The sequence below is a fragment of the Adiantum capillus-veneris genome, chromosome 8, assembly GCF_014529385.1.
Source record: "Adiantum capillus-veneris isolate H3 chromosome 8, ASM1452938v2, whole genome shotgun sequence".
Taxonomy (NCBI): Eukaryota; Viridiplantae; Streptophyta; class Polypodiopsida; order Polypodiales; family Pteridaceae; genus Adiantum; species Adiantum capillus-veneris.
In genome coordinates this window covers 145306007-145328428 of record NC_140938.1, presented here as the reverse complement: position 1 = coordinate 145328428, position 22422 = coordinate 145306007, and the positions used below count along the sequence as shown (strand labels likewise).

The 22422-nt window shown below is 37.9% G+C and overlaps 1 pseudogene; it reads left to right on the top strand.

Annotated features, from left to right (window-relative positions):
• Window positions 1-250: 250 nt before the first annotated feature.
• On the top strand, window positions 251-19203 carry LOC147453118 (kinesin-like protein KIN-7E, chloroplastic; annotated as a pseudogene).
• Window positions 19204-22422: the final 3219 nt, after the last annotated feature.

Below are 22422 nucleotides of genomic sequence, written 5' to 3'. Positions count from 1 at the left end.
GCATCATCCCTTCTTTCTTGGCTCGTCGCTGGGCTGCCCCTTCCTTGCACTCCCCCTGCCCCTTGCGACAGCCTCTCGGCCCTTCTCTATGTTGCTGGTTGCCTCCTAGGCTACTCGCCCTCCTCCTACTGATGGCGCTCTCACCCAAAGCCACCCTTCCATCCATCTGCAATTCCTTCCTCGACAACCCTCCACCTCTAGAAGCCCTTCTGCAGCCCTCAGCTCTGCTTCTTTCTTTGTCATGCATAAGATGGCGCTCCACCTCCTCCTACTGCCACCCCTTGGCAGCTCCTCCTTGGCCTATCTTGACATGGCGGATCCCGTCTGCAACAACCCGCCACCCTCCAACTCATGCTCATGGCCTCCCAATCTTGCTCGCGTCCTTGGAGAGGCCCTCCCTGGCTCTAGCCATCCACTCCAGTCATGGTGACTTTGTGAGCTCTCTTCCCTACCTACTTATCGGCTCTCTCCATGCAGCCCCCCGTCCAAGGCTGCCCTCGGTCCCTTAATCATGCTCTTTTTCCCTCCAGTTCATTGTTTGTTGCCATGCCGAGCTGCAGTAGCGCCACCACTACTGCATGTAAAATTACAAGTTTTTTTTTAAAATTCCTCCTTAGCTCCACTTCACACATCCGTTCATGCAGACTTTCAAACTAAAAAAAACCTCCGTCTCAGCCATTTTTCCCACGCTTCTCGCCCACTGTCCTTTCTCTCTCCTGCAACTTCGACCTTCTTTCAATAATCCAAATCCGCTATGCAAACTCCCTCTGACCACAAACCTTCAAGCTAGCTGACCTTGATGTCCGACTCGGCATTCGCATCATAGCACCTTTCACCTTACAAGGCTTGAGAACCACGAGTGACTTGTACAATGCCGCATTTGGCATACACATCCTGGCAGTAGAGTGTCCTACAGACATCCCGCCGAAAATCCCATATCACAAACTTTATAGCACCTCTATCCAACATCCCTTGTCTTGCTCCCAACCTTGTGATATCACCATTTGATTCTGTCACCTATGATAGCAAGAAACACTTGCCGTTTCAACTAGAGAGTGCTCTGTCTCTGTGTACCTGTCAACTGGGTGCATCAAGCACTCCCTCAATGTCTTTGTCATTTGCCTGCAAACTGTCATGCCTAGGCTTCTTGCACTTCCAAGGGCCGACCATCTTCAGATGTACCAGCGGCTAATCTTTATGTTTGAAACACTCCCCGAATTGTTCTTTGAAACTACAATTTTGTACTCACAATGATGTATATATTCTACCTAGCGATTGGAATGAGTTGTGTATATAAGTTTTTATGGTTGATAATCAATCAAGACTCACCCTGTAGAGAAAAATAAATATGTGCACATCAAATGAGTTGGAATAATCTAGGAGTGATAGAATAATGGGGAGTGGTGAGATAAGAATTTCTTGTAGCCTTTCAGGTCCAAAAAGAAATACAATTCTTTGTTCGAAGTGAAATTTTTAACTTAAACACACATTAATCTTAAGAGATTTCACATTATGGAAATGGGGAAAGTTGGCATCGTGTGGGTTATTCATTTAAGATAATGTAAGCATATAGAAAAGGATATGTTATGGCCGGTAGCTTGAGATAGAGGTAGAGGCTTATGTAGAGATATATAGGTGATTATGGACAAAGAGAGTTGGAGAGATGGATTACCAAAGAATGTAAGGGAGAGAGATGGAGTACCAAAGAATGTAAGGGAGAGAGATATATTTGATTAGAGAAGGAGATAAAGTTAGAAATATAGGTTGGATTAGAGATGAAAAAGAAAAAAACAAAAAAAAATCTATGATTCAAAAATTATTGAGATTTAGAATAGTTTTAAATTACTTTTGTTTTAAATCAATTTAATTTTTTTAATATATTTGACTGATTTTATTTTATAGGAGTCACTTGCTACGTGCTCAGTTTATCGACATGTGGAAGTGAATTATTGATATAATTTAGAGGTTCTTGTTGTGTGCATAGTGTACTCTCACATGAGGTAATCAATTTACAAAATATAATAGAATAGAGTTTAGTTTTATTTTGGTTCGTTTGATTTTGACATGCATATATTTTCTCACTTCAAATTGAACAAATGTAGATTTTTTTTTGTCCTGTGAAGAGCCATCACACTATGCTCTCATTGGAATGAAAATTTAGGAATCTCATGTCCAAATACATTGATATTAAATCTTCTGTATTTGGACGGCTACGTCTATCATACTATGTGACCGTACATGTGCAACAATTGCAAATAGATAAGCACTCAAAGATCTACCGTGGAGTGTGATAACTTCATGTTCCCACTTCTGATAAATATGACAATCGTCAAGGTTTACAATTAATCCTCATGCTACAACGACAACCAACTGCAAGATTCGATTAATATTATCGATTATCATAATGTGTGAAAGCCGTAAGCTTGCACTTTAGATAAATTGATATAGTGTAACATGATGATAAAATTTAATTGTATTCTTTTAAATAAGCGATTAAGATTATTGATTATCGTAATGTGTGAGAACCAAAAGCTTGCACTTTAGATAAATCGATGCGCGCAGTGCAATGTGAGCATTGTGATTGAAGTGATGAATCTTTTTTGCATTTGAAAAGATGATTTGATTGACATAAGTTTATACATGAAGAACGATAAGAATATCATTGCTTATTGTTAGTTGATAATGTTGCATGAGTCTAATTGATAATGTGAATAGATTTTGATCACTATATTGATGGATAGAGCATTGCTTGTGTAGTTTGTTGCTTTGAATTGTTTTTTACCTCAGAATTGATATAGCTGGATTTGTTGTTTCTAGCAGATTAAATTCATATGTCAGCATGGTGAAAGGACATGAGTAGAGAAATGTCCACAAGCTGCGTGCTGGAAAGAATACATCTCAATTGAAATGCAAGATCTGCGACCACGCATTTAGTGGTAATGCAAACAAAATCAAAGAGCATCTATGTAAAGTCCCTGGTAATGTGTTTGAGTACACGTATGGATCCGCCAAGAGATATTCATGAAAACTGCCAAAGTATGCTCGAATAGTAGAGAGAATTCTTGCATCTAAAAAAGAAAAGTGCTACTGCCAAACTAGTTGAATGTCTACTGTCAATGACAGGATGCCTAGAGAAGCAAATGATCACACCCCCCATCAAATCCTCTTCATGAACATGCTTCAACGTCAACAACAGTAGATTCTAGCTCAAGTAAAGTTAGTAAAGCTTGAAATGGACACAAGATTTTGTGGCATGCGGTATACCATTCAATGCTATGCACAAACCCATATTTCAAGATTCTTTTGTTCTTACTAATTATAATAAGATGCGCATAGAGTATCTAGATAAAGTGAAGGACAAGATTGAAGCCATCCTCAAGTGCCCGCTTTTTTAGAAATCCATTGAATTTGTTAGAGAAGTATTCCCCCCCTCCATGTGATCTCGGGCACTTTACATGTTTCCCAATCTAGTTTTCAACCATAACTTTGAAATTTTGAAAGTGTATAAACACCTCACTTTTTTGCTTGATGAAATAGACCCATACCTTCCTCGTATGATCATCAATGAAACTCACATTATAATCCACATCCACCCATAGATGTAGTCTTTTCTAGAACCCATACATCTCTATTTATCAAATCTAATGCACTCCTGCTTACATGCTTGTCATGAGGGAAGGATTCTTTTGCCTGCTTTCCGAACTAAAAAGCTTCACAATTTTTCTACATTTCAATATGTGTTTGGAGTAAAAGAAGTGCTTATTGTAGAGAATTTGTGTGGTCCCTATGGTAGAAGACCTTGTCTAAGAAGGTTGATGCAATTCAAAAAAAGAAGGAGATGTATGTAAGTGTCACTTAGGTGCAAAGATTTTTAGGCGCATGTGTCTTTTGCATGTAGTTGATCCTCTGTACCAATTGTTGAGAAAGAATCACAAATTTGAATGGGGATATGTACATGTAATATCTTTCAAGAAGTTAAAAGCGTTATTACATTGTACACCAAGTTCGGGTGGATTATGCATGTGGAAGGCATGTCATTGTGATAGTGGATACAAGTCATATAGGGACACATGCATCTCAAATGAGTGGCCCAATGTCATCCAAATATTTAATTTGGCTTTAGGTATTTATTTTATTTATTTGTCAAAATTTGGGAAGAGAAATTTGTTGAGGGGTACTTAAGGTCCCTAGGCTAGTATATAAGAAACACTTGCCTTCTTTGTCTTATCATTTATTTCATTGCTTGATTAGTTCATTTAGAAGTCTCTCTCTCTCCCTCCCCCCCCCCCCCCCCCCCCCCCCCCCCCCCCCCCTCTTCCTCCCTCATGTATTCTCCCCATTGCTCTACTCTTCTACATCATTGAATTTGACGAATCAAGCACTACCTAACTGCTTCTAAATGTCAAGTCAAAGGAATAAAATCCAATGTTCCATTGAATACCATATTCTTTGGAGAAGTTGAATGTGCTTTCCAAGGCTCAAATCTCTTAAAATCTCTAGTCAACGAATGGATGGAAGTTAGAAGTAAAATCAAGCTCAACGTCGAGGGGAAGGATTGGCCCTCAATTGTATGTTATGAGTTCTATATGGTGTTCATTTGGCTATGATTCATCCCCTACTTGAAGAGACAATACCCAATCATATCCAAACTAATCAATAAAGGAATTAATTTGTGGACGCTGGAGGGATATTTGGAACTCATACAACATACAGTTTCTCACTTCAAGAGAACTAGCCATAAAATCTTGTCTCCATTGGAATTGGATCCAATTCTTCACATACTAAACTCCTTCCCTTAGGATATTCAATGGGCTATCCATCGCTAGGAGCCTCAGAGGTACTATGCCTTCACTTGGGAGGACTCAGTCACCTACCTTGATATAATATCATCTCATCCTCTCCTCTACATGAAGCTGAATAGAGAGTGTCAAGTAAAGTAATCTAAAGCACAATGGAAGTTTAAGTTAGAATAAATTAGGGGCCCGGTCAGCCCGACCAGGAAAAAAACTTTTTTATGCCATCTTTCATAAAGCAAACTAGTGAAAGGTTGGCTAAATCTTAGTTAAATTTAGGGTTTTGGTGCAGGTGTTAAAGAGAGCTAGGAACACTATCTTTTCTATTTCGGAATTGGTTTTTGAATTCATAAACATTTGCTCCTTTACATACATAAATTGCTAGATAAATCTTTTACTTGGAAGAAAATATTGCTAGGAGATCACATAGGAGTCCTGAGAGAGCCTCGAACAAGGCCAAGGGGAATTTACATGGACCATTTGAAAACAAAAAAAATCATGGTACTATGACACGGCTTACCAGGTTCCAAACCTAAAAATCCTCTTTGTTGATTTTTTAAAGAAAACCAAGGATGCTAATTACAACAAGCTTCTCTCCACTCAATCGAAGCTTAATACTTTTTACAACTCTGGCTATGAAATGATCTATCAAACTTTGAGAGCTGGCTAGATTGGCTATAACGCCTCCCAACTCTAGGAAATCAATAATTGAGAAAGGAAAACCTATGAGGGGCCGGTGCATCTCCTCACAAATAAAAAAGAGGATGTAGTTGGAGAGGCTATTCACCCACAAGCTGAAGGTGATGCTGTAAATACATAAGGAGTACATGTGCAAGCTAAATAAGGTGATGAAGCTACGGTAGGATGCTACCAGTCTTCTTAGAATGTAAGAAAAGGGAAATTTTTTCATGATAAGGATGAAGCTCAAAGCATTCCTAGGAGCCACTATTCTAGAAGGCACTGAGTGCGAGCTACTATAGAGACATTGGTTAAGGTAGTTGATCTCGAAAAACCATTTGTTGCCTTAATTGACCATGGGTCTCAAATAAATATAATGTCAAAAAATGTCAACAACAAATGTAAATGGCCAATGGACACATAAGATGGTGGGATGGTCAAAGTGGCAAACTATTCATGAGATGAATTGTATGCACCATGCCAAACTATAAAGGTGACAATAAGTAATGTAAAGTCTGACTAAAATTTCTTTATACAGGACACACCTTCCTCTTATCCTTGGGTAGACCTAGATTGTGAAAGTTTGAATGGAAACAAAGGTAGTGGATGATGGTTCAGCTTATGCAAGGATACGAAGCAAAGATGGTAAACATGATGTTCAATTTCTCACAGTTTGTGTAGACCATGAAAGAAATTTTGACAAACTCAGAGATCATCCTCTACCAAAGGTGAGTAAAGAGTTTCATCATCATAGGAAAATGATGGGTTTTGGCCAAATACCATTGTAAAGCAAGATTGTAGTGGTACAGAACAAAAAAGGTTCTTGGTTGATCCAAAAATGGATGAATTTTTTTCTACGATCTCCGTGTGGTAACAAGGAATGGATCAATATGTTTTACAAAACTTGAGGATCTTAAGAGATGTGAGAAGCAATATGTACATAATGTAAAAATAGGCATGACAGAGAGTGGGTTGTTAGAGCCTACTGAAAATGTTTTGGGTTTGTGTGAGCAAGTTTCTTTTGTAGATACTATGGGTGATCTTGATGCTATAATAGAGTCTAGTTTGCATCTTGAGAATGAAGTTGTGGAAGTATGCGTTGTGGAAATGCATCAAATCATAGAAGCCTTTAAAGAAAACCAATGTTTCAAGCAAACACTTGGCCCAGAGGTCCATGTTGAAACTAAATGCAAGAGTGTAGCAAAGAAGGTGAAAATAGTAGCCTCACCCTTTCCACCAAACCACAGGGGAAAGATTCAGCAAGCTTCTTTGCAACCAACTTTGAAGAACCCTAAAAAGATTGAGCACTCCTTCACAAAGGAGTCTTTTTAGGAGTTGCAGATTGGTTGCAAGGAGTTTATAGCACAAGAGGAGACAAAGTGCTTCAAAGGAATGCTAAGGATTTTTCATTTGATCCACATGAGATAGGATGTGGTGATCTTTACATTTTAGCTCCTATGGTGATTTTTACAATACCTCATGTACCTTGGAATCTACGGCCTATTCCGGTTCCAAAGGCTCATTTGCCAAAGTCAGTAGAGCTATTGAATGAAAAGAATAAAATGGGAATTTTGGAGTCAAATAGGTGTCTCACAATTCCAAAGAAGAATGGCGCTCTACGCTTCATCCAAGATATGCAACTGGTGACCAAGGTGACAATTAGGAACGTAGATATAGGTCCAATTGTAATTGACTTTGCAGAGGTGTTTCTAGGGAGGGAAATCTACTCAATGGGAGACTCTTTTAAGGTATGATCAATTATAGTTTGCAATTGAAAGCAAAGACTTGACAACCATGAGGAAACCTTTAGGTTTCGTAAGAATGTGTACCTTGCTGTAGGGAGCAACCAACTCGGTTGCACATATCATGAATGGGATGTATAAGGTCTTACGTGAATTTATTCCCCAAATCACAATACCTTTCATTGATGATTTGCCTATAAAAGGATTTGAAGAAGGTGAGAAATATGAAGCTTTGGATCTAAGGGCTTGCCACAGGTTTGTGGAAAATCACATAAATAATTGTGATACAATTCTATCTAGGTTGGAGGAATAAAATCTTACTTGGTCAAGGAAAAAGTCTATGTTTGGTGTCAATGAAGTGCTCATGGGGCACATGTGTGGGCCATATGGTTGGAAACCTTTCCCAACAAAGGTAAATACCATCCAAAGAATGAAAGAAACATACACTAGCATCATTGAGGTTAGAAAGAAACATACCAGTCCTCACCAACTTTGAGAAAGGTAGGCTATGAGTGTAAAAGGCCAATAATTGTGAAAGTAGACACCAGTCCTACATGAATTGGATGGGAAATAGGGAAAGATGATAAAGAAGTACACAATTATGTGGTGAGATCTGGAGAAAAGGTACTAAGTGCTCGCCAAAGAAACTATCCACAGAAAAAGAGAGAGTTATGGGGCACGGTTATAGCCTTTAAAAATGGGAAAGAGTACCTAATTGGTGCATGCGTGTTTGTAGTAGAAACAGATTGTCTACCATTTCTTGGGATGATTAAAGTTGCTCAATACCAAACATTGCTATGTTGTGGTGGACTGCCTGCATTAAGTCCTTAAATCTTGAGTTTAAGCACATTGCAAGGGCAAGGTATGAAGATGAGTCATAGGTGATTGATGAGGGAGATTATGTGGGCACAAAGTTCTATTACATCTCTCATGTCAAAGGTAATAATTTCTGCATGTCTAATCTACTAGAATTATTCTTAACACTAGACTGGTAACCTAACAGGGCATAAAAGTGTCCTTTCAGGGTTTTGGGAGAAAAATCCAAAACCATAGTAGATCCATTCATTTTGAAAAATCCTTTCATGAGCTTATAGTTCAAGGACTACTACATATGGGAAAAATGAGAAACTTGTAAGATTTCTCATCCCTTGGTCACTACAAGCCTCCAAAGTTGATGAACCAGTGCATTTTTCCCAAAACAACAATTTCTTACGGTTGATTGCATATAAATAAGAGTGGGGATTTTTGTAGGACATGAGATAAAATGCTGCGTGAACTTCAATGGGTTGGTGATCAAAACATATGGTTTCTTTTACCTCACCAATTTTTTTTCAGAAAAAAAAAAGGTACAAAAAAGCTGCATTTTTGTCATTCTGCGGACCTATCATCAAAGTTTCTATAGTCACACTCAATACAGATACTATATATGAGTTTTCTTAGTTCCCTTTGGGCCTTTGAATCCAAAAGGAGCCATGGAACCTTGGGGGCAATGATAAAGTGCTAAATACAGCTAACATGAAAAAACTGGGTTTAGCATTATGACCTCTAGAAACCCATAGAAACTACTCAATTTCTAGACATGTTTGTAGTTTATGATTAGATATGGTTACTACCTACAAAATACACACAAATGGCCTAAGAAACTAGCAATATTGAGAAAGTTATACTTGCTACTGTAAAATGTTTCGTATTCTTCAGCAATCAAAAATCTCAACCATCATCATATACTATGCTATATAGCATATTAGGTCCCCCAAAACTCAACGAAGATTAGATTTATGTTATACATTACACTTACACGATCAAAATTGAATTTGGATATCAAGAAAGCCACCAAAAAAATCGTAAAAGTGCTAATTTTGGCCAAAAACCAGGATTTTGCAATTCTTGTAAGCTGGTCATAGCTTTCAATTTTAACACTTAGCTCTCCCTACAAGCATCAAAACATGTTGATAACTATGAAAGCTTATCCTTAGCAATCTAAACCTCACAAATATGAAGTTTAGAGTGGTATAGTTGCAAAAAATCGAAAAAAAGCCAAAAACAGGACCCTTTTTTCACACAGCTTAGGTTCAAAAATGTTGTGCAAGAGTTAAGTTAGTGGTGAAACCGATACTCCAAAAAAAATGTCAAGTTTTTTTCAGCTCATAAGGAAAATTTGTGGATATATAGCACGTAGAAATTCATTTTCTTGAAACAGTGACCAATAGACTTTTTGTCGAAGGAGAAAATTGTTGTCACTCATGATATCAGGGAGAGCTATGTCACTTTCATCCGAGATGAGCTGGCATTGATAGTTGAAGACACCAACCTACAATTAAAGAGAGAGAAAGATACTTCCACAACACAGGTGGCAGAGAAAGATGCAAAAATAACATGGCTTTCTATAGCCACCCAAACACGCCAACCCTCACAAGTCCAGATGGAGAAAAGTATTCATCGCTTAAGCAAAGACGTTCAAAATCTGACACAGTGAGTGAATCCTCTGCTTGTACAAGGGACACACATTAGTCACCTTGTCTTGCATCCATATTTGGTCTCCTTGTCTACTTCAGATGCATCTTCATCTTCCCAATGTCAAGTTTTCTACAGGGATCTTGATGGATGGAGTGGATACTATACATTGGCATGTGGTCATTATTATCACTTCGTCTGTCTTATTTGTTTGATGTAAAATAGTAGTCGATGTGCAATCTATTCACAAGATATTCCACAAGGAATATATGTTATGTTTGGCATGGCAAATGAGTATAAATTCAAGCAAGCCCGCCAAGATACCCCTAGCACAATTAGAAATCATGAGCATAACAATTGAGATCGACAAACTATGTATAATCGCAAATATGAAGCATTGTATATGATCAAAACACATTGAATACAAGATCTTTCATAATGGTTTTTGATACAATTGTGCAATCTACTCTTGAGCTATATTGAATCTTTGAAGGTGTTATTTGGTTCTAAGTTTGAGAGTTGTGGGTCTCCTTGTAATTCAACTTCCACATCTATTACCGGATTCTCTTCTATTTTTTCGATAGTACATTGAGATACACCTACATTGAACTCAGCTTCATCTTTGTTTTGACAATCATACAACCAGGTTGGCATTTCCTCCTCATAGCCAAAACTTTGTGATGCAATATCTTTTCGTTGCAAACATATACACTAATTTTTCCACTCTGCCTGCTAATAGTCTATTGCGAATAGTGCTAGGAACATATTTGTACATACTCCAGTTTCTCTTTAAACTTGAGTTTGTTGCACGTTCCAGTACTTTCATTGCAAGGAGACGTAAGGTTGAGTAATGCTCTCCACCATTCATCATCCACCACTTCCATGCAGGTTGCTCTTTTGCCCTTGATTGTACAAAATCATTTGCAAAAGGACCTTCTTTTAATTTAAATGCACTCATTTCTTTGATACAATCAATTCGGTCTTGAACGCTGGAGTATAACATGTGGACCACGTGATAGAAATTTCTGACCACCTCGGTATTGGACATCATATCTAAATTCCAATACTCCGGATTATGCATGTAAGCCACACCATGGAGTCGACTATGAGCGCTCTTCCATCTTGCATGAGAATACTTGGCCAAAATCCTTCGTTGTTTGCCAAAGAATGGTAGTCGCCACTCCTTCTCTACTACAGACTCTTTCAGATCCTCAAGATTTTCAAGACTTTGTTGGACCGACCACCATGTCATCCACACTTTGCCCATATTTGGCACCTTTTGATCAAGGTTGTAAATCGCGAACATAACGGACATCATTACATGCTATGCATCCATTACACTCCTTGACCAAGCAGCTTTGTTTATGTTGCCACATACACATGTAATTTCTTTTTCACTTTTTCTTTCTGCTCGAGCTGCCATTCATCAAAGGCTGTGCAATTGAAAGTGTCAATCACAACGCACTTATTACGGAGAAGTGATTCCAATGTATAAAAATGCGTGCAAAAGCGAGTTTTAGTAGAAATTTTCTACATCATTGACATGCACATTCTGTATAAATCGAGCACTCTTTGTTGTTTCAAGATAAATTTCACAACTTGACGCGCAGTGTCAATTATTTTGGCAAACCATGTGGTTTCTTCACTAGTGTACCAATCCTTCAGCACCAAGTTTAAGCTATGCGTATTACAACCATTGGCAAAAATATTGTGGAAAGCACCTCTTTATTAATTTACTAGCGTTTTTATAATTCTTTGCATTGTCCATGACTACTTGAATGACATGTTCAACACCAATTTCTTTTATTATATTAATCAAGACCTCAAAAATATATTTGCCACTTTTAACTGCACTAGGATTGTCACTCGCCTTTATGAACGTTTCTCCCCTTGGACAAACCAGCATTACATTGATCAATGGTCTTCTTTGAGCATTTGACCAACCACCACTCATAATTGTGCATCTTGAAAGAAAAATATTCCCAAGTATTATTTTGCCAACACGATCTTTGACTTTGATGTAACAGTTGTCCAAGAGAACATTTCGTATCGTGTGATAAAAAGGAGCTGAAACTCTTGGGCCAAACTTACCGATTTTCTTCCAAGATGCCTTCCAATGATTGTTGTCTACCATGACTAGAGCACTTCCGGTAAAGAATATTGCTTTGGTGAGTGTTGTTTGTGCTTCTTCTAGAGACTGCATCCGAAAGCTTTGATGTAATATTTTTAACACGTTTGACCAAGTCCACCTTCATTGTGATTCTTAAAAGGAACGTTGCTTAATGACATTTCCTCTCCTTGCGTAGGCTATTCTCCAAGGTTAGTTGGTGTCACCACAGGATCAGTAGAGTTAATATTTGGCTTTGATTGCTCTTGACTTGCATCCATAATAGAGCTATATATCTGTTGTCTCTTTCCACGTATCTTCTTTGGTGAGATCTTCTCTCAAACGCTTTGCGATTACAGGTGCCTGAGGATGTTCACATTTCTTACAACTCTTTTTAACACTAGGTTGGTAACCTAACAGGACATAAAAGTGTCCTTTCAGGGTTTTGAAAAAAACCTCCAAAACCATAGTAGATCCACTCATTTTGTAAAATCCTTTCATGAGGTTATAGTTCAAGGCCTACTACACATGGAAAAAATAAGAAACTTGTAAAATTTCTCATCTTTTGGTCACACCAAGCCTCCAAAGTTGATGGACCAATACATTTTCATGAAAACAGTCATTTCTTACATTTTGTTGCATAAAAATAAGATTAGGGATTTTTGTAGGACTTGAGATAAATTCCCTAGTTAACTTCAATGGGTTGGTGATCAGAAAATATGATTTCTTCTCACTCACTATTTTTTGTTTTGCCAAAAGAAATAGGTACAAAAAAGTTGAATTTTTACCATTTTGCAAACCTATCATCAAAGTTTCTATAGCCACGTTCAATACAAATAATATATGCATGTTTTCTTAGTTCCCTATTGTCCTTTAGGTTCATAAGGAGCCATGGATCATGTCAAAAGAATAATACATCTCTTACCAAGGGGAACCTTGGGGACAAATATGAAGTGCTAAATACAGCAAACATGAAAAAACTGGGTTCAACATTATGAGTTGTGGAATCCCATAGAAACTATTCAATATCTAGCCAAATTTGATCCTCATGACTAGATATGGTTACTACCTACAAAATGCATGTAGTTGTCACAAGAAACTAATAATATTGAAAAAGCTATACTTGATATAGTAGAATGTTTCGTTTTCTTCTATAATTGAAAAAATCAACCATCGTTGTCTACTATGCAAAATAGGGTATTAGGTGCCCTAAAACTTAAGGAATATTAGCTTTATGTTACAATATGCGACATAGAAAATCAAAACTGCATTTGGATATTATGAAAGCCACCAAAAAAATCATAGAAGAGCTAAAATTGGCTAAAAAACAGGATTTGACAATTTTTGTAATTTGGTCATAACTTACAACTTTAACATTTATTTCTCCCTAGAAGCATCAGGACATGTTGAGGACTACTAAAGATAGTTCTCTAGCATTATAGACCTCACAAACATGAATTCTAGAGTGGTATAGTTGCAAAAAGTTGAAAAAAGCCAAAAACAGGACCCATTTTTTCACACAGTTTAGGTTGTGAAATGTTGTGCAAGGACAAGGTTAAAGATGGAATTGATATTCCAAAAAAATGTCTTGACATAATTCAAGGAAAATGGTCACTTAACAGGACATAAAAGTGTCCCATTACCAACCTAGTGTTAAGGCTAATCAACTTCTACACTGAAAAATGTCAATTATTTGCAAAAAATACACGAAAGAAATAGTATCTATGATTGTTTATGTTATGCACTAATAATCTTTTATAATACATAATGCACTCTTTGTATAAACCAATGCATGAAATAACGCAAATAAATCTTCAATATAATCACCCATTGAGGACTACTTGTACCTAGTCAAGGATTGTAGCCCCCTTATGCAACCAATTCAATATATAAAAGCTATTTTTAGCCAATTAAGGATTATAGCTCTTATATTTTGTAGTGACATTGTATATCAACTCAAATCTATGATGGTGAAAAATGCAAGACTTCAAGGATATTTATATACCCAATACACTAGTACATGACATCTAGCCCTTGACTATCGACTTGTCATTTGCATATGCTCATCTTCTAAAACCAATTACAACCCTCATTTGGACCAATGGCTTTGTCGCAATGAGCAAGACTCTCCAAATTTTCAGAAGTTTTGGTTTCGTACCTTGATGTTAGATAAAGGAATTAAATATTTTTAGAAGTGGTTACCAAATTAAGAATCACGTTTGACCCCAAAAAGAACCTCTGACTCTATAACATTAGGTCAATTCACAAGGAGATGAAAATACCCGACACTCGAATACACTCCCCAAGGATTTGCATAGTTAAAGCCCCACAGAAAGCACGAGGTTTATTTTATATAATTACGCCCATCGAGGTTTTTTATTTTGTCGGAGGTCCATCGAGAAAATAAAACATCTTAACTGATAAAAGTCATTGCTCTACGGGCTAACTGGCTCTATGGGTTTTTGCAGGTCATCATCAAAGTCACGTTAACAAGTTAACAATTACCGTGATCACGTGTTTTTCTTGTGTAATTACTAGAGTTATTAACATAATCACACGATCGTGATCACGCCAATGAAATCCTTGAATGGAAGTCTAAGCTAAGGGAACCACAAGTAGACTTTTGCTACTAGAAAGATATCCTATTTTGATAATTGTTTTACACATGGTTTCCATTCAAATTGGAAAACGTTTATAAAATGGGGGTCGTAGCTAATGAGGTGAAATTTTTCCTCCTATTTTTATTTTTTTATTTGGAGCCACGATCCGGGGGGATTCACTATAAATTTCCATACGGTATCACGTGAGTGTACAAGAAGGGGGTTTTTAGAGGTCAGACATAAGCGTATGCAATAGGGGTAGTCCCCCCATTATTTCATGCTCATACTATATGCATAAGGGGGGGGGGGGGATATTAAGTGCTTATGCCATAAGACACATATCCTAACAAGCCAATTAAAGAATCTTTCACATGAGGGTGTTGTTCTTGGTATTTCAAACAGTTAATATACTCCACTAGAAAACTAAGATAGCTATACCAATGAGAAAATATGGTACCTCCCTGTCCTCTCCCTTAGCTAACATCTTTAAGACTTGTTCAACAAGCTTCTAGATTTGTTAGGGTCGATGCTACCATAAACTTGATTAATCTTCTTCTATGTAGCCACTAGGCATCAATATCTTGGACATTCAGACCCTCATTAGCCTCTTCAACATCATCATCATCTGCATAGCCTTTGTCTCCACATCTGTAGCCTCATTTTATTTATTGTTGTCTTCTTGCACATCATACAAGTCACTCTTATCTTCTTCTGCTTTGTATGCAAACTCAATAGCAAAACCAATGGCATGATCAAGAGCTTCTCTTGCACCCACGATACCGGCTTTACAACCATCATTGTAATCAGCTCCTATTTGATACACACACTTGTTTGTGATTTTTGCAACAAAGGCTCAAAAATCTTGTCAAACCTTTTCCAGGTGCCTCCCAAGCTCCGCTAGGTCAACTACGTCCATTGCCTTGGTGTGATATGGGCCTACATTACAAAATGATAGAGCTTTATCTTCGACCCGTGCCACGTACGAGCGATGGGACATGTTAGAAAGTGCAATATTGGGCAACGTGTGTGTCAATCACAAAAATCAAAAAAATTAAGAATGTGTCTTAAAATAGGATGTGTGATCTTACAACTTCACTTAGGAACACTACTTTGTATACTCGAATTGATATAAAGAAGGAATGTGTAGAATGGAGAAACTTCATGTATCTATCTTGGGATCATAATGTGTACTATTGTGGAGGTGATGAGTGAAGGCATCGTCTCTGATGGAACCCCCCCCCCCCCCCCCCCCCCCCCCTGATCTCTTTCTCTCTCTCTCTCTCTCTCTCTCTCTCTTGCAACTTGTCTCATTGTGTGTCAAGTTGCAGAGCACATTGGCTCTCAAAGGAGAATTAGACTCGTGGCACTTGCGTGCCGGGGGTTGGGTGGGGCTTGAATCCCTCCCCCTTTGTCTATAGTGTAGAGATAGATAACATTTACTTAGCTTTTCTACATTGGGAAGCTTTTTCTACCGTTGTTGACCATGGTGCAACGTAACATTTAAGTTTTGAAACGTGCTATGAGATATAGTTAGTAATTTAACAAGAATCAACGAACTTGCATTATTTTGGTTTATTTTTTCTTGCAAAGGAGTACCTTGGTGTAATATGAGTACCTTGTGTTATGTACTTTGTACTCAATTCATTTTATAGCTGAAGTTGTTACGTGTTAGTTGTTTGTCTCTGAAGACTAGTTCTTCCAAGGATGCTCTTCTTTTGGCCTGCCCAAAGGGCTAAAGCCATAGTGATGTGTTCCCTTTTTGACCTACCCAAAAGGCAAAGGCTCTAGAGATGCCTTCTCTTTTTGTTGAATAAAATAGAAAAAAGATTGAGTTATATTTTCAAGCATTTTTTGATAAGCCAAAAATGTTGATTGGTTGAAATAAGATAGTGGGCATTCATTGTGACAAAACCGTGTCAAGAAAATGTTGAAGCATTGAAATGATGGTCTTGAGAAGCAGGTATCGTGTCTTTGGCATCATTGCACACAGTGGGTGGGTGGGTAGACATATTAGGTTTGGAGAGAGGGTATAGGGCTAGGAGCCGTATGATTTTAATATTCCTTGGCCCCATTTTGGTTTTTGTCCATCTCTTTGTGTCCTGCGTCATCTCTCTCTTGTTTTTGCCTCTATGTAAACCAGTGTAGCCCCTGCCTAGGGTAACCTTTGCCATGCACTCTCATACACAAGTTCCCCTTTGCACTTTTGAGAAAGCCTGCGGGAGCTATGGCGGCGATGGGAAATCTGCATCTCAAAGGGGAGATCTCAGATAAGGCCTTGCATTAGATGGCAACCCTACCCATGGCTTGGGATTGCGTGTACCGAGGCTTACATGAAAGTCCTTTTGATGCATGCTCTCATATTGCTCTCATGGTCGCCAAAGCCGGCATATTGGCCACAGATGCACAGTGCGCACACATCCCTCATATATGTGGGAGAGAGAGAGAGAGAGAGAGAGAGAGAGAGAGAGAGAGAGAGAGAATCTGTTCTGGTATTTTGTTCCGGGTTGTTTCATTTTACAGAGTGTTAGTCGTCCCTAAAAGACCCACTTGTCAGGGTGATCAGTCTGACAATTTGGATCGTTTTTGTATTGTAGCTTAGTTGTACAATTACACCGGCTTCAACTTATTTTGAAGAGACAAACAACACTCTAAAATTTTCTCACAGAGAAAAACATTTGGAGATACATACATCGTCTAACAAGGTATTGTTCGTTTAATTCCATAATTGCTATTAGATTAATCATAACTTTTGCACGTATCTTGTGCTTGTTTGTCTTTGGATAACATTGTAGTTTTGAGGTTCACTGCATACTCATGCACTCATTACCCTTTTGATGTAGATAATGGATGAGAAGTCATCAACAAAGAAGTATCAGAAAGAAATTGCTAGCTTGAAGGAAGAGTTAGATCTGCTAAAGAGGGATATGATTGAGAAGGGCCAAGTTCTTAGTGTGGAGGATGTCTAAGAGGATATACTCATCCTTTGGCAGCAGGTGTGTTCGCGAAGCGCTAGAATCTTATTGTAACTATTAATTTGACTAGAGGCACAAATGTTTGTGCTTAAATCTTGGATGTTTGATATCTCTTACAGCAGCTCGAGGCTCGCCAAGTTAAGATGTAGTCTAGGTTGGAAGAAGAGGAGCAAGCAAAATTAGATCTTTAAAAAGCTGATTCTTGTGTCAAGAAAGAACTCTGTGCCAAATCCAGTCCCAGAAGTGCAACCACGTCATAGACAAAGACATTCTTTTGGAGAAGAAGATGTACATGAACATTTTTATTTTTGACAGAGCAGTGTTTTATCCAAGTCTTGGCATGTGAGGTAGTAGCATGCCATCATGCTTTCTCGTCTTTCATTTACACGTCTACTTTCAGGAGGATGAAGTTTTTAGTGGCAAGCTTCACTTTTTGTAGCGATTTGAAAGGTTGGAAAATCTGATGGGAAGTTTTGCTATAAGTTTACAGCTTGATCGCTCCAAAGCAGCTCCTCTGGTTCTGTGTTGTCAATGGACAAGAGACTAGATCCTCTTTCAGAGATGAAAGGACAGAAGAATCCTATGTGCAGTAAGATGAAAGATCATTCTGTAGTGAAGAATGCATCGCACCGCACACATGCTAGGAAACTTTTTAGCACCACAGGGTGAAGACCAGTACCGGTAAGGTTTTATGTCTTTCATCCCACAAAGGTTTTCTTTTTTATTCCAGAATGGAAAGGTTGTTATTATGTTCTCTTAGAATTGCAGCATTTGACTCCTCAAGCATGTTCACAGACAGGAGAGACCATGGCAGACCAATTGGATTTGCTAAGAGAGCAGATTAAGATTTTTGCAACCGAAGCTGCATTTAGATCTAGCTCATTAAAGCATATGTTGGAGCAAGAAGCCAGCAACCCTGATGATAGTAACTTGTAGGTGGATGTCGTCAGCGCCGCCCTTGCTACTCTTGTATCCATTAAAGAGTTTTCTGTAATTCCTTAATCAATCTTACAATCCTCATGGTTTTTTTTGCTAAAGGTTGAAATTTAAAAGCTAAAATATGAGATTCAAGAAAAGAAGTCTCGTATAACCGTACTTGAGAAGCATATTGTAGGGGTTGGAGAAGCTTCTTTTCACAATGAAAATCCATCTGAGATGTCTTAGGGGATTTGGCCTTGCGTCAGGTGGCCCAGTGTGCATGTATTTTTTTGGATTGTTTGGGTTTAGGATATTGAGTGTTGCAAAACATTTACTGGCTTTGAGCTTCTCTTTGCCCCTATGAGGTGTCTTCACTCATACACGAACACATGCTTTGGCTTCCTTTGAGCTTCTCTACCCCTATGAGGTGTCTTCACTCACACGCATACACATGCATGCATGTTTGAATTATTTAAGAGCATGCTCCTCCCTTTCAAGAGTGTGATGCTTTAGTGTTTGGTCTGAAAATATATTGTTAACATTTTGTAGAATGTGATGAAGCTTATGAACCAACTGAATGAGTTGACATTTGAATTGCTGCAAGAAAAAATTGCGTCGTTGTAGTGTTGAGTTCTAGTTTGCTTTACTGATATTTTTTGTAATGTTCATCAGATCAAGAGCGCAAGCAATGGAGTTCTACAAGAGCAACTTCAGGTAAAGATTGTTGAGAATAATGAGCTGGAAGAGGTAACGAGGTGCTCGAGAGAACAACTTGCAGCTATGACCATGGAAAGGAGTCACAAGAAAACAAAAAGCTATGTAAGTAGCTGTAAAGAGGGGGAGTTAACAGAACTCGAACAATCTGAAGGGTGGTCAAGTCCTCTTGGCTTGCCAGTAGAGCTCAAACATATGGATGGAAGCTTGGATGATGATGTTTGAGCTACGAAGCAATGGCCCCAAAGGTGGCATGATCAAAGTGGATTCTTCTTTACAATCACAAGTGATTTCATAGCTATGTATGATTATATGTGCTCCTGTCTTAAAGAAGGGATTTCATGTCATTGCTATTTTGCTTCATGCACATTTATTTCTCTGCACTGTGAGTCACATCAAAGATGGTTTGAAGAGAGGAATGCAGAGAACCCACAATACTAAAAAAAAAGATTGATTCGTAGCTCGAAGCATTGAAACAAGGTAAAAAAAATCCACCCTGTTTGAAACCCCCCAAACTTCAATTTTCCAGGCTTGTTCTAAGTATAGAAACAGCTTGACCTTGTTTTGTTCAAAGTTAAATGAAAACATCGAGATTACGATCATATCGTATTATGGGTAGGATAAAAGGGTTAATGGATGATTTAATGATATTTAATCTGTTGTCTAAATAAGCTACGGATTGCTCTTTGGAATTGTAGCTTTGTGCTTGCTATAATGTAAATGTTTTGTCTAGCGATTGGGATTAGTTGTGAGTACAAATCCTCTTGACTCATAATAAAATAACCACATTCACATCAAAATATACGTTATAGTCAATAATAGGTAGTATGATGGGATCTGGTGAGAGAAGTATTTCACTGAGACTTTCAAAACCAAATAGAAACACTATGCGTTGCTGAAAGTGAATCTTTTGACTAATCCAAATGTTGACCTCAATAGATCGCACAGAATGGAAATGAAAGAAATTGCCTCTATGTGGATTATGGTTATTCATCAATGATATACTTAGTGTGCTCAAAGATAAAGGTGTGAAAGAGGTGAAAGGAGAAGAAGAAGAGAGTTTCTCTCCCAAGCCCTATTGTTGCCCTTAGGGAATAAGGATACTCAGGGGAGAGAAGTACCTGTAGCAAGGAGATTGTAGAGTTTGTGGAAGAGAATGAGAACCTTAAGAGAGAGATTCTTGTGAAAGATGAAGATATGCTTACTAACCTTGTGCACATAATTATTTCTCGCAAGAAGGTTGTGCCCGTTACATTCACAAGATTGCTGCTTGAATACCTTCCAATGAAACAATTACGATACAACAAGAGAGATGAAAGCAGAAGTAAAGATATAATTAGAGATAGATCTAAGTGTGGTGGTGGTATTAAAGATAGATAATGAGAGATAGAGATAGAGTTAGAGACAAGTATTGTACTAGATATGCAAATGAAAGAAAAACTAGCAACATATATCTTACATGAGAGCAATTGTCACCACCTTAATGGAGAGAGAAGATGAGGCAAGAATTCAGTCTTTCTTCAAGGAAAAGTATGGCACTAAGATGAGTGTGCCCCTATGGAATTGAGATATTCTCACTCACTCCTAAATTGCCCCCAATGAAGAGAAGGTTGCCCTTTTTATAGGTGAGGGAGCCATGTTTTACATAATCACTTTATTAGGCTAAAGAATTAGCCTAAATCAAATGTTCTTTGGATATTTTTGAAAATGGACAATATTAGGATTCAAAATATCATGAAATTCAGTATTTTTGGTCGTTGAGGCTCCATGTGGGTGCATGATGTATGTGGGTCCCACCTAGGCATCTTCTGTGTGGCTCCAGCAGGGGGTCCCAACTTGTGTGTCTTGTCCTTCAATGCATCTTTGAGGTGTCACATTCACATGCTTGTGTCTTTTATTCTCCAAATATCTTATTTTATGAAAAAAGACGAAGATTACCTCTTTTCACTTGATTCACCTCTCTACCATCTCTTCTTGCAGTGTAGTTGTGAGAGGATTTTTCATTGATTTCCCTGTAACTTTTGACTTGTAACTTGGATTGATATGCTTCAGAAAGAAAAATTGGCCTACTAAAAGAGCTTGATCTGGTTTTGGCCACGCCCTTAGGTTGGGATTTTGAAATTTATATGTTCCAAGAAGCTTTGGATCTTCCTTTTCATAAAGTCTTGTAGTAGGCCCTTCCTTCTTGTATGTATCCAAGAAGGTATGCATTATTGAAGGGTTATATTATTAAATAAATAAAAAGAAGAAAATAATTTATATATGGTAGGGTATAGTTGAGATATTAGAAGAAATATACAAATGCCCCCAGACAAAAAGAGACACAATCATTGATACTTCTCTTTCAGTACTTTCTAATAGTAATGTACATTTATATTACTTCAAAGATAAATACTAAGGTATGGTAGAAAGCTTTTTTTTATGCATATGAGTAATATATGCAGTATAATTATTCATCAAAAAGTCAGAAGATAAATTGTTTAATGCCCGTTCCCACTATATATGTGCCACAGCACGACATCCATCCCCTCTAAACTTGCACATCCTCCAGTATGTGTCACATTGTCTCTTTGTAAGACCATCCCTCTTGTACATCTTCCTTACTTTCTTCTTCATTGGATGAGTCCAGAGCTTCATGTTCACTTTGATCTTCACCTGTGTTTTGCTCTTCTTCCTCATCATTATCTTCTAGATCATTGTATCCTCTTCTCTTAAACATTTTGATCCTCTTTCCTGCTATGGGAATCTTTACTTCTGTACCATCTAGTTCAGACAAGCTGTAAGTAGCATTTTCATGCACATGCTTTACAACATACGGTCCAAACCATCTTTTTGAGAACTTACTCATGACTGTGTGCTTGTTATCAAGGCTACTATCATACACTAAAACCCAGTCACCTTTGTCAATTGTTTTGCTCCTGAGTCGATGTCGCTTATCAAAGTAGTCCTTGTTTTTCAACCTTGCATTTTTGAGTCGTTCTTTTGCAGCTTCAATGTCTCCAGGTCTTCTCTCTAGTTTCCTTATACGCAGTGCAAGGAGATCTTCCCTACCAAGCCCCTCTTGCCAAGGTAGTACATTCCATGTGGGAATTGTATCTTCAATTGGCATCACTCACTTTTGACCATACATTAGCTCTGCAGGCATGTAGCCAATTACTGAGCTAGGTGTTGTACGATTAGCCCATAATTATCACTAGAATGGTAACATGACACTTTTATGTCCTTGGACACTTTTGTGTCCTTTTAAGTGACCATTTTGCTTGAATTATTTGAAGAGTATGAAAATGAATTTCTAGGTGTTATATATCCACAAATTTGCCTTATGAGCTGAAAAAAACTTGACATTTTTTTTGGAGTATCGATTTCACCACTAACTTTACTCTTGCACAACATTTTTGAACCTAAACTGTGTGAAAAAACGGGTCCTGTTTTTGGCTTTTTTTC